Genomic DNA, 13,675 nt, shown 5'->3' with positions numbered 1-13,675 from the left:
ATTGAACAAATTAATAAATTTTTAATCTATTTATATGCCCCAAGTTAATCATTTGGTAGCTTAAATAAGCTTTTTGTTATGATAAGCAGACTGAGCTGTATTGTTTTTTTTTTTGTTTGTTTGTTTGTTTATTTTTTTTCCTTTAATGTTCCTTAGTCTTTCAGCTGTGAGCTACTTAAATCCTGACTTTTTGCATATCAGTCTTTAGGATGGCTAATGTCCAAACAGTAGGGAATATAAAAGGACCTTGGCCAGGTGGTCTGTGAATTTATATGAATTCAGCTTTGCTCTTCTACTCTGATTTTTTTTTCCAATATCAATTACTAAGATTGTATTTTTTCCCTTGTGACCAATTCTCTACCTCTTACTGTTGGTCCAGTTAATTTTTTCCAGTATTATTAGAGATTGAGTCTGACCTCCTAGTCTAGACACATAGCCCTAGCATCTCCCCAGAACAATTTTGAACTTTAAGAGGAGAAAGTATATGAACTATGACTTTCCTATAGCACATAAACATAACAATTGTGGACTTTTTCTCCCACTCTGGACTCTGTACTGTTGGGAAAAGCAGTAAATATTGTGATCACACTGAGAAAGGCATATCTTCATAGTACATTAATATATGATCAATTTTTAATTAAATACACTAATAGATTGGCTTAGTGACACAGATAGTCTAAAATAGTTGATAATTCAAATTAAAAAATTGTGTTTTTTGGAATGGTAAATCCTTTTTTTTTCCATTTTGGCAATAGACTTCTCTTGATAACTATGCTATTTTTAGTTCATTTACCATGATGTCCTCCATCTTTTCTTTTAACAAAGAAAAATATGAGAGGAAATGTGGTGAAGTAGATATGACTGGCTTCAGAGTCAGTAATATGTGGACCACAACATAGTGTTTTCACTCTTTTTGTTGTTGTTTGCTTGCATTTCTCTCTCTCTCTCTCTCTCTCTCTCTCTCTCTCTCTCTCTCTCTCTCTCTCTCTCTCTCTCTCTCTCTCTTTCTCTCTCTCTCTCTCTTTTTGGATCTGATTTTTTTTGTGCAGCATGATATTTGTAGAAATATATATAGAGAGAAATTGAACATGTTTATCATATATTGGATCATTTTCTAACTGGGGGAGAAGAGGAAGAAAGGGAAAGAATTAGCATACATGGTTTTGTAGAAGTGAATGTCAAAAATTATCCATGTACATATTTTTAAAATAAAATGCATAATTAAAATTGAGAGAGAAGGAGAGAGAGAGAGAGAAAGAGAGAGACAGAGAGACAGACAGACAGACAGACAGACAAGCAGACGGAGGGAGGGAGGAAGAGAGGGAGAGGGAGAGGAAGAGAGAAATTGGGTCTGAGTCCAGATTGGAAAATACATTGGTATGAATCCTTTCCTCAAAGAATACTAGCCACTGACTAAATCACTTAGCTTTTCTTCAATTATAATTAGGAGTATGCAATGGATTTAGAGCTGCAAGTAATCTTGGGAGTTTAATCACCTTCAGCTTTTTTTTTTCCTTTAAATATTTTTTTCCCAATAATATGTCAAAAGAAAAAAAATTTCCATTTATTTTTGCAAGAATTTGAATTTCAAATTTTTTCCCCTCCTTCTTCTTCCTTCACCTCTTCTGAAAATGTTAGGCAATATGATGTAGGTTATACATATTACTAATAAATCGTGATTGGGAAAGAAGAAACAGATTAAAAGGAAAAAAAATGAAATAATAAAATAAGGAAAAAGGTAAGCTTCAATCTACTTTTAGAATCAATCAGTTATATCTGGATGTGAATGGCATTTTCCTTTGTGAAGCTATTGTAATTGTCTTGGATTATGATTCTAAGAAGAGCTGAGTTATTTATTGTTGAACACACAGTGTTGTTGATACTATGTATACTATTTTCCTAGTCCTGTTCACTTCATTTTGTATTAGTTCATACAAGTCTTTCCAGGTTTTGCTGAAATCTGTCTCCTCATCATTTCTTACTACACAATAGTATTCCATTACATTCATATACTGTAACTTGTTCAGCCATTTCCCAAAAAATGGGCATCCCCTCAATTTCAATATTTTTGCCACCATGAAAAGGGCTGACATGAATATTTTTATACATGCAAGTCCTTTTCCCTTTTTTGGGGATGTCTTTGGGAAACAGACCTATTAGAGGTATTGTTGGATATTTATTTTTAGATTAGGAGTGACCTGAGCATGTTCCTCACATACCATACATCACTACTAATCCTGGTAACTTTGAACTGCCTATCAACACATCTAGAATGTTCTCACTCCTCACTATTATCTGTTGGAATATCTGAGTTAAAAACAAACAAACACATAAACACAAAACATCAAAATAAAAAACAAAAACAAACTCAGGTGCCAGCTTTTTTCAAGGAAGCTTTTTCTGATCTGTTTAGCTCCTAGTATCATTCTCTTCTAAAGACTGTGATAAAGATTAAGATGTCTTAGTTTTTTCTTATTATTTTAGTGCTTGGCATAATACCAGGTATATAGTGGGCTCTAAATAAATGCTTGCTGATTGATTAAGGAGGACACAGTAGAGAGGAGAAGGTTGATAATGTAGAGAAAAGGGGAGATTATGAATAGAGCAAAGTCTTGGAGGAAACAGGAAGGGATGGGTTCAAGGACATAGATTAGAAAAAGGAAAGCCACCTAGTCAAAGACTGGAGAGAATGAGCAGAGAAGAAACCGGAGAAGAAAGATAGGAATAGAAAATTAGGAGAATAGAATTGAAGGATTTCATATAAAGTATTTTCATCTAAGTAAATTAAGAGTCAAGTCTGGCCCAAAGTGAAAATGGAGCAGGTAAAGTTGGGACTTGAGGAGGAGAAAAGGTTGAAATAGCCACTGTGGTGTTTCCAGGTATCAAAGATGCAAAATGTTCTGGACCATCATCTCTAATATTTCTGTACTAAAAATCAATTGAATTGAGAGCCAAAATGATTTTACTATTTTCCCTTTATCTTTTCCCATACATGCTTTCTGATTCATCCAATAAGACTGATTTACCTGGTCACAGTACTATTAATTAAAAAATGCACTATGCTCTAAGTTCTGACTTTGTTTCATTCTTGATATTCCCAGATTCTGAGAAGCTTTAATGATATCTGAGAAATTTAGGTCTAGAAACTAAACTTTGAAATGATTTGTATGCCAAAGAACTGAACCTGTAATTAATATACACTACCACTAGGTGACAATGGTGAATGCTTTGTTATAAATAAGTTTAAATATCACTAACAGAACATTTAAAACACTTTATCCATGTGGAATGCTTTTAAAATCATAAAACCTAGGTACAACTCAATACGTTTTTTATTAATCTTTAGCTATGAACAATTTAAAAATGCATTCTTATTCAATGACTTTGACTAGGATTTTATTGTTCAACAAACCTGCTTTTCTTAGAGTCAAAAGCCAAACTACAGGCCATCTCAGCATCAAAAGACCTTGTGCTAATTTCCTCCATTCACCAGTGGCCTTCCTTCTTTTCCTGATAATAATAATTTCTATTTACTTGTCAGAGAGAAATTTTAATTTCCTTTTCCACCATCTTGATTTTCCTCTTTCCTTGTATGGGGTAGAACTTCATTTGTCTATGTTACTGTGTGTATAAAACAGCATGAATATATTTTTATTTTTCAAAATCTGAAGGAAATAGTTTTTCATATTTTACAACATACTTTTTATTTGTTTCTTTACCAACAGTTCTAACTCTCAGATCTAGTTCATACACACACACACACACACACACACACACACACACACACACACATCCCTTTTAAAGGAATACAACCTTTTCTGTAGTTGAACAGATTAGAAAAGGCTTCATATAAAAAAGACTTTTCCCAGTGGAGATGCCCCAACTATGAGTTCTCTAATTGAGGGGAATGCCCAATGCTTGGACACATTAAACCAGATACCCTATCTTTTCATTTAGGAAACCAAAGTTTGAATACTCAGATTTAACAAACCAATGGAAGTTATTAATGACAACAGCCTTGAAGCAGGATCTTTAGAAGCAATTTCTGAGGGTCCAGACTCAAAATGTATTCAACTCATTGTTGGATACAAGGGCCCCATTATAAACAATCTAAGTTTAAATTTTTTGAATACAAATATTTTTCTGATGATGTGTGGCACTGTGAAACATTACAATTCCTGAAGAGTTAAAGATAAAGTGATAGATCTGGGCAATTTCCAGTCACCTGATCTATCTCTTGCCACTGAGCCAAAATGACTCCGGAAGAGAAAGTGAAACAGGCCTCCCTCACTTCAATCCAATTCACTTGCATGCCATGGCATCCCCTCCTTGAAGTCATTGTCCTTTTCAAGAAAAAAAAAAAAAAAAAAAAAAAAAAAAACCTTCTGTGAGAAGCAATAGGAGCCCCCCCACTGGGGACTCAACTGAAACTGGCCAGTTGGGCAACATAGTTCATTTTTTTTCCTCTTCTCTTCTCTTCAACTCTTCTCTCTTCTCTTTCTTCTTCTTTCCCTTCCCTTTTCACTATTATAACTTCATCTTTAGGTGCTGTAAATATAAGGAATATAAATCTTGATTGCTGAAGCCTTCCAAGATAGCTTGGAGGTTTATAGGCTAGGACCATGCCTTAAATCCAAATCATTTTTGGTGCTTGTTGATTGAACAACTATTGGTCCCAGGCCAAAACTCACTTAGTCATTGTTTGACCCTTGATTAGCTCAGAGTGAGTTTTCTTCTGTTTTGGCCAGAATTCTAAGGGTCTTCTCCTCCCTTGATTTTTTTTTTTCTGACTAGGGAAAAGAGGTCATTCTCTCCCTTATTTCTTACTTATCCTTACTCAATCACTGGCCTTTACCTTGTCATACCCTGAGATCTGAGAAATATCTTAATGAGACCAATGTTTCTTACTGTATCCAGGGCCATCTGTAGTTATCCTGTTCTATATTGGCTCTGGATAAAGTGAGACTGGTGACCTTGCATAAGCCTGTCATACTTTAATTTAATATACTTGTATGTCATAGCATTATTTTCTTGATGCCATGGTCCTCTTCAAAATAGTACAAGCAGCAACAACAAAGATAAGGTTCACTCAAACATCAATTTTGATCTCCTTGATGTTACCAGGCTATGATTCATTATATGACAGGACTTACACAAAAGATGTAGTATGAATGATGTTATCAAATAAATGTGTAAGTGAAAAAATAAGTAAAGTTGCTCATATTGCAATAGTAAAGGATGACTGGAAAAACCACATGCTTCGCTGGTATTCTCATATCAAGGGTCTTCTTTAAGACCCATGCATCTTGGGTACTCATTGGGTAGAGACATATATTTTTTTAATTTGCCAATGACTACTTCCTAAACCCTCTCAATATTATAGGCAATATAACATTATATAAAGAATTAAAAACTTCAGTGCCAACAAATAAAATTTCCATTTTTATCTAGATTATAATTTATTTTCATAGGAAGATACATTCTATTTTACAGTAAAAATAGTATATGCTTTTTGTACATATAAGCTCCAAAGCTATTCCCTCAAATTTCCATTCACACCATCCCCTAAGGGCTATCAAAATGTGTATACTCTGATCCAGCAGTGTTTTTACTGGGCTTATATACCAAAGATATCTTAAAGGAAGGCAAGGAACCCAGATGTGCAAAAATGTTTGTGGAAGTCCTTTTTTGCAGTGTCAAGAAATGGGAAAATGAGTCGATACCCATCAGTTGGAGAATGAATAAATTATGCTATATGAATATTATGGAATATTATTGTTATATAAGAAACTATCAGCAGGATAATTTCAGAGAGGCCTGGAGGGATTTACATGAACTAATGCTAAGTGAAATGAACAGAACAATATTATATAATGATCAATTCTGATGGACGTTGCTTTTTTCAACTATGAGATGATCAAGGTCAGATCCAATGACATATCAAGATAATTATATAAATATGTATGCATATATTGGATTTAACATGTATTTTTACCATGTGTAACATATATTAAATTACTTTCAAATAAGGGGAGGGGAGGGGGAAGAGAGGGGAATTGGAACACAAGATTTTGCAAGGGTTAATGTTGAAGAATTATCCATATATATGTTTTGAAAATTAAAAAGGTTTAATAAAAAAATTTCCATCCACACTGTCAGGTCTTATTTCCAGAGATCAGATTGCCAAATATCCCCTCATCGTTTTAGGAATAGCCCTGAAAAATTAGGCATATCTATTTTTAATGTTATTTTAGTTCATGAGCTCCTAATGGCTCCTATAAATCATTATCAGCTAATTAGTTAGATTTTTGTAAAGGTCACTTACTAAGGTATTATAGCAGATCAGTTGTTACAAACTAACCATTCCAAAGTCTTTTCCACAAATATGTATAAAGTCAAAAGGAGAGTGGTCTTGAGCTTAGAACACATGTGGTAAAGATATGGCTCACAAATCTGAGAAGTCCTTTTGCTCAATTATCAACATGTTTTACTTAGGTATGCTGAATTCAGTTTTTTGGTTGGAATTTTTGTGGAATCTTGAACCTGCCTTTCCTAATTTATCTTAGGATTGCAATACAGACCTTACAGAATGTGATTCCTCCAGGAATTTTGATGCAATGCTAATTTGGAAAAATTGTAATTCCTTGGTCTTCTAAAGTCCATAGTTCTTTTCTAGACAAGGTCAGAGGAAGCTGAGACCTATGGCATAGACCTCTCCACTCCAATGATTCCTTTTCAAAGGCTTTAGCTAAAAAGTCTTTAATTTACCATGAACAAAACAAACTTCAAAACAAAAACTGGTTAGCTGTTTTAGAAAGGACTTGTTGCTTGTGGCCAATTCCATAAACCAATTCAAATTGACTTAACAAACCCTGTTCACACTTAGATCACACTTTCAACTGATTGATTCAAAGGTAACTGGAATTAGTGTCTTCTTATAACTTTAAAGGAATGGAATAATTGTCTACACTGATCCTACCTCCTCTCTTAAATATTCATTGAAATACCAACTTTCATGAAAACAGTCTATGTCTCATTGGGACACAGAGTTTCTACTGGGCTTTCATCCTTCCGTAGGGAATACACTTGGAAGTTTTACTAAGCTGCAAAGATTTTGAGTATGAGCAGATGGATGGCTATGAACCTATCATCTGAATAACTAAAAATCCACCCAAGAATGGAAAGAAACTGTGTTGACAGACTGTGTAAATGAGATTTGGCCTTGCCACCATTCGGGAGCACTGGGTTTATTCAATTCCAATTTTCCTTTCATAGAAACAACTGTGTGTGTGGTGCAGGTGGGATTGTCAACTCCCACAGAAATGAAATGCCTTATCATTCAACTGCAACCACTTTGGCTGAGCAAAGAGTGAGATATCGATGGGCTCTGCACAAGAGAGCAAGGGAATGGCATCCAAAACCCTGAATGAAAACGTTGTGATGTAGAAAAAAGGTAAGGATAATAATAATGTATTGTGCTGACTGAAAACATCTTTTCTTTGACCATCTTGTGGTCTGTCCTCAGTTGCATAAAATAAGAGAAGTACCATTCTGCTAGAAAAAGAAAAACAAAATGGGCTGGGAAAGAGTCATGACAGAGTCTTGAGGGGCAACCATGATTAGTGGGCAAGACTTAGATGTCAATCAGGAAATATTAATCATATCTCTTTACATACTTGAGACTTAGGAATTAGAAACTATTATCTTCATTTTATAGATGAGAAAACTTATGGTCTTACCACTAGTGTCTAAATCTGGATTTGAACTTAGGTCTTGCTCTATGTCCAGTGCTCCATCCATTTGACCCCTAGTTACTTTATTAGAAATCAGGAACAAAGTCATATAGAAAGTTTTGGATGAACTGAACTGAATTGTAAAGGAACCAAAGGATTCTTAGGGAGAAATATGAGAAAATAAGGATGTAGAATGAGGACAAAGGCACTAAGATGTGTGAGGAAAAATAGGGAGAACAGTTTGGCTGGACTGTAGTATGGAAAGTAATGTGTAACACGGTTGTAAAGATAGATGGGGGTCAGGTGGTGAAGAGCTTTACATATCAACAGGAGAGTTTATGTTAGCTGCTAGAGGTAATGGAAAGCCATTGCAGTTTATTGAATAGTGGAATAACATAGTCAGACCTTTGTTTTTGGAAAATCACTTTGTCATTTGTGAAGAGAGGATGGATCAGACAGTCATGAGGCAGGAAACCTAATTAAGAGGTTAGTTATTGCTCTAGTCTATGCAAATAATGCTATAAGTCTGAAATAAGATGTTGGCTGTGTGAGTAGAAAGGGAGGGGATGTATATGAGAGATTCAATGAAGCTAGGAATGACAAGATTTGACAAATACAGGATATATGTGGTGAAAGGAATGAAGGATGATATCAGGTTGTGGCCCTGAATCTTGGCTAATAGGGAAATTGGGAAGAGGGGTGGGTTTGTGGGAAAATCATTCTATTTTAGATATATTGAGTTTGAGATGAGAGTCAGTTTATAAATCTTTATTAAGTGCCTCTGCCATGCCAGGCACTATGCTAAACATGGAGGATACACAAGAAGGTTAAAGACAATTCTTGTCCTCAAGGGTTCACAATCTAAAGAAGAAGACAAATATGTAAAAACAAGCTACGTACAGAAGAAATAGGAAATGAATATGAGAGGGAAGGCTCTGGAATTGAGAGGGATTAAAAAAAGTTTCCTGTAAATGAAATTTTAGTTGATACTTGGAGGAAGCCAGGGAAGTCAATAGGCAGAGATGAAGAGAGAGAGTGTTCTAAGTATCGCCAAGAAAATGCTCAGAGCCAAGAGATGGAATAGCTTGTTTGTGAAGCATCAAAGAGATCAATGCCAGTGGGTCAAAAGTATGTGGGGGTGTCTAACCTGTGAGAAAATTAGAAAGGTTGGTTTGAAGGGTGGGAAAGCTGGTTTTAAAATATTTTGAATGACAGAGGGTTTTGTATTTTTTCCAGTAAGTATTAAAGAGACACTGAAATTGCTTGAATGGGAAGGTGAATGGAAGGAGACATGTACTTTAAGAAAAGTACTTTGGTAGCTGAATCAATGCTAATTGGCTACAGGAAGAAACTTGAGAAAAATAGACCCACTAGCAGATTATCACTACAGTCTAACCTACACAATGGTGATAGTAATATCAAAGGAGAGAAAAATTTGAGAGATATTGAGAATTGAAATTGACAGGCCTTAGCAATAGATTGGATATGAAGGGTGAGAAATACATAATATGGAGGAAGATACCCGTGTTACAAATCTGAGGAAATGGGAGCTCTTCACAGAAATTGCTCTTAACAAAAATAGGGGAGTTAGGGCAGGGGTCTGGTTTAGAGGTAAGAGAATGAATTCACTTTTGGACATGTTGAATTTGAGTTGTCTTCTGAACATCCATTTTGAGATGTCTGAAAGGCCATTAGAGATTCAAGATTGGTAGTCAGCAGAGATTTATGGAAAATAATATAAAGATTTGAGGAACATCAGCATAGTGATGATAATTAAATCCATGGGAGCTGATAATCAGGTGAAGTAGTATAGAAAAACAAGAGAAGAGGAGTCTGAGGGACACCTTTGGTTAGAGGTCATGACCTGGATTAGAATCTACCAAAGAAAACTGAGAAAGAATGGTCTGAGAGGTAAGAGAAAAACCAGGAAAGAAGGAGGTCCTAAAAAAGGACCTAAAAAAAGGGAAAAAAAAGAAAGAAGAGGAGAAGAGGGTGATCAATAGTGTGAAAGGCTTTAGAGAGGTTAAAAAGGAGTGTTAATAAAAATTGGATTTGGAGATAGAATGGAATGGGATTGCTAGAAGCAGGTGGGTCTTAGTAAGAAGCAGAGCCACTTCTTCATATAAGGAAAAAGTGAAGAAGAAAGAGGAGTGATACAAAAAAGGAAAATGGGAGAGGAAGGAACTCATGGTGAATGGTCTCAATTGTTCTGAGACAAGCTCTTCAGTTGAGAGATTGTCAGGAAGGGAAACTATTATATTTTGAGGAAGGAAAAAACGGTTTGGAAGAACTACTGTGAAGAGTAGCATAGTGAACTGATGTGTAGCAGAATAACCTAGTGGCAGTGAGGATCCAGTTAAGATTATATAACAAATTAAAATTGACACAGAACTGTGTGATTTTTCTCCCCTGGCATTTGGTAACATACTCAAGAACGAAGATGGCAGATAGAAGATGGGAGTCATCCAAAAGTGAGACAAGGTGTAATTGATATTATAATAATATTTGAGCTGATCACCAAGATGTAGAGTTGGGGGAAAGAAAAGTTAGTACAGGGGAGATAGTCTAGGATAAAATGAAAGGGTTAAGGGATTGGATATGGTATGGTGTGGATAAAGGGTTGGGTTTGGTAAGGGAAAGCAAAGCAAGGGTAGAAAGCCAATAAATTATAGTCAGATAAAGATATCTCAGGGCTTTGGAACATGAAGGTGATGCATTTGTGGATAATGAAAAGCGCAAGAGTCTTTGTGTGTAGCTGAGATGGGGTGGAGGAGTAAGTCATGGGAAGTGAGTAGGCTGACAAACTGAGTGATTAGGGTAGGTATTTGAGGAAGAGTCAGTGTATATTAGATGTCTCCAGGATGGCTAATTCAAGATCTTCCTGCCTGTAATATAGACAAGATGTAGAGATAAGGACTAGAGCAGGTCTTAAGTTTTTTCTATTCACAATCCCTTTTCACCCAAGAAATTTTTACACAACTCCAGGTACATAAGAATATAAAATAGGTATGCAAATTATACATTTGTGGACAATAAATCACAAACAAATCTATTTAAAAACAATTCTTTAGTATATATATATATGTATGTAATTTTACCATTTATTAAAGACAAAATAAAATTTGCATACTAATGAGATGATGCACTTTACTTTTTTTTTTTAAACACAAAGAATTAAATCTTGATGAAATATTTGACTGTTGCCGAACTTATCATGACCCCAACATTCAATTATATGATCCACAGTTTAAGAAACTTTGGGTTAGATGTCAATATAAATAAATTGATTCAAAATTGGTTAAATGACTTCTACTAAGACTAGTCATAAATGGTTCAACTTCACTTAAAGGAAGGGCTTCAGTAGACTTCTTCAGGGTATCTAGTTGGTCTAGTTTTATTTATCATCTCTTCAACCTGATCACCCTTTTTCTGACTCTTTCCTGACTATCCAGTCTATTCTATATTCACACCAATCTCTCATCATGAAGATGTTTCTGACTCATCAGTCTTCCCCATTGCCAAATTCCTAAGACCACTATTTCTTGACTGGTCCAGGTCTTAATATGCTCACCTATCTCTTGGCTCCACCCTTGACTTTGCCTCTCCATACAATAAATAGTACCTCTTTACATATTATTTTCCCTTATTCATCTGTAACATTCTGGAGAGTTGGGAGAGTTTTTTTTTTTTTTTAATTTAAGTTAAATTTGTATTCCCAGAAACTGTCACATGGTAAATGCTTAATAAACACATTATCTCTCAATGATTTAGTTAAAGGTATAGATGGCATGCTCATCAAATTTGTGGATGACATAAAGTTTGAAAGGGTCACTTTGAGGAGATAATGGGTGAAATACCAAGAAGGAACATAAGCACTCAAGAATCACAACTCAGTCAGTTGATTATTCACAGACATGCACGCATATAGTTCCTTGGTCCTTCAGTTCCACAATCACAGCAATGTCAGAGAAATACAGTAGTATATGTACCTTGATTGAGGAAAGTACAGAACTCAAGGTCTCTGCCTTTATGTCTAGTTATATGGTTATTGGTGCTGAATAGATAAACATGGACCAAGTGGAATGGGGGCCTTAGGAAGAATCAATCAGCAGATGGCCTGTACCATGATCCCTATGGCTTTATCTTCCATAATGTAATTAGGAAAATTTGCTAATCTAAATACCTGGATTAGCTTGTTTGCTGAACTGATTTTGAGCAGAGAAGCCTTGCATTCATTACTAAAATGAAGATGACAAAATCAGTTACTGAGTACATTGGAACTTCCCAGGATGTATAATGGTCAATTAATAGTGGCATGATATCATTTTTGTTAGCTAGACCCTAGCTAGCAAAAGACCAATATTCCTAGCAGCTAATGTTGGGTTGCAGTATTTAGATTCAAAAAGAATCAATTTTTAAAAATGATAAATAAAAAAAAAATTAGGAACAACTCCCCAGTACTCCAATACCCCAATGTATAATATTAAGATTAAGCTTAACAGGAAAAAATATTAAGTCTTACATTTGAATAAAAATGTCAGCTTCACAAGTATAAGATGATGAAGGCATGGCTAGACAGCAGGAAATCTGAAAAAAAAAAATTGTGGAAATTTAGTTGACTGAAAACATTAGCTTAATATATACCAATAGTGAAATATGTCAGCCAAAAATCTAACTTGAATTTGGGCTGCATTATGAGTTGCATATTTTTCTTAAATCAGATATTCACTTTGCATATCTGTTTTTCTTTTCTAAAGTCCTTATTTCTGATGGGCAATGTGATGAAAACGCCCCTTGTGTGCCTAAAGTCTTCCACTGACTGACTCAAATGTCCTAATCTTTAGTAATGGATCCTAAATTCTTTGTGTAAGTATAATTTATGTCCTTCTAAATCATTAGAAACAGAGACTAATCATCTATTCTGACAAGTCTTAGAAGTTTCTATTTCATATTTTTGATTCTTCCCAAGGAAGACAATGGATTATCAGATTAAAAAAAATTGGTAGTCCTCAGCAAGCAAAAAAACTACTTCTCTCTTCTCCTCTTGAATCTTAGTAAAAATATATCTTGCCTGATGGTATCCCTGGAGCCATAGTATAATTTTTTGGAGGCAAGCAGTTTATTTCTCTTCAAAATATATATCTCTCTCTTCTCTGGCAATAGCCACACATGTTTCTTAGTCTAAAATGCTCAGTAGTCCTTCTCCATGGACTCTGGGTAACAATCAAGGATCTCAACATCCTGAAATAATTTGCTTAATGTGATGAGACAACATTGGTGCAAATAGCATGTAAGAGCAGAAAGAGAATTAGACTGGGAATAATTTAGAGATATGGGTTCCATTCCCAGCTCTTGATAGTGCCTTGCAGTGTAGTCTTGCATGAGTTAATCACTTTGGGTCCATGTCTTCATCAAGGATAGTCAAGGATAGAGAAGAAGAAGAGAAAATATCTCTCTGATCAACTTCGTGAGATTTTTTCACATGCGTCATAACAAGAGATATAGGATATAACTTGTATAGAAATATTTTGGAGAATTGCAAGTGCTATATATCTAAATTTACAGCAGTATAATGCCCTAGAGTGAGATAATAAACCACCTCAGGGGGCTTGGTTGAATTCTGATGATTGTGTATAAAATTCTCAAAAAGTATGGGGAAAAGTATGTGTATAAAATTCCTCAAAATATAAAATATTTAGTGCTGGAAGAGCTGTTAGAAGCCATCTAGTCTGTTCCCTGTTTTACAAATGAAGAAACTGAATTTCTGAAGGAAAGTGAACTTACCTCAGGTCCCTCATCTAATAGGGACCAGAATCAAAAGTGAACCCAAATCTTATGATTCTAAATTGAAGGCCAGTGTCATTGTGTCATGCTACTCTTTTGAATTTGAAGTCATATTCTAGAATTATTTCAAGCTGAGTTACTGAAGTATTTTATCCCCT

The sequence above is a fragment of the Sminthopsis crassicaudata genome, chromosome 6 (genome assembly GCF_048593235.1).
Source record: "Sminthopsis crassicaudata isolate SCR6 chromosome 6, ASM4859323v1, whole genome shotgun sequence".
Taxonomy (NCBI): domain Eukaryota; kingdom Metazoa; phylum Chordata; class Mammalia; order Dasyuromorphia; family Dasyuridae; genus Sminthopsis; species Sminthopsis crassicaudata.
This window is presented reverse-complemented; position numbering follows the sequence as displayed.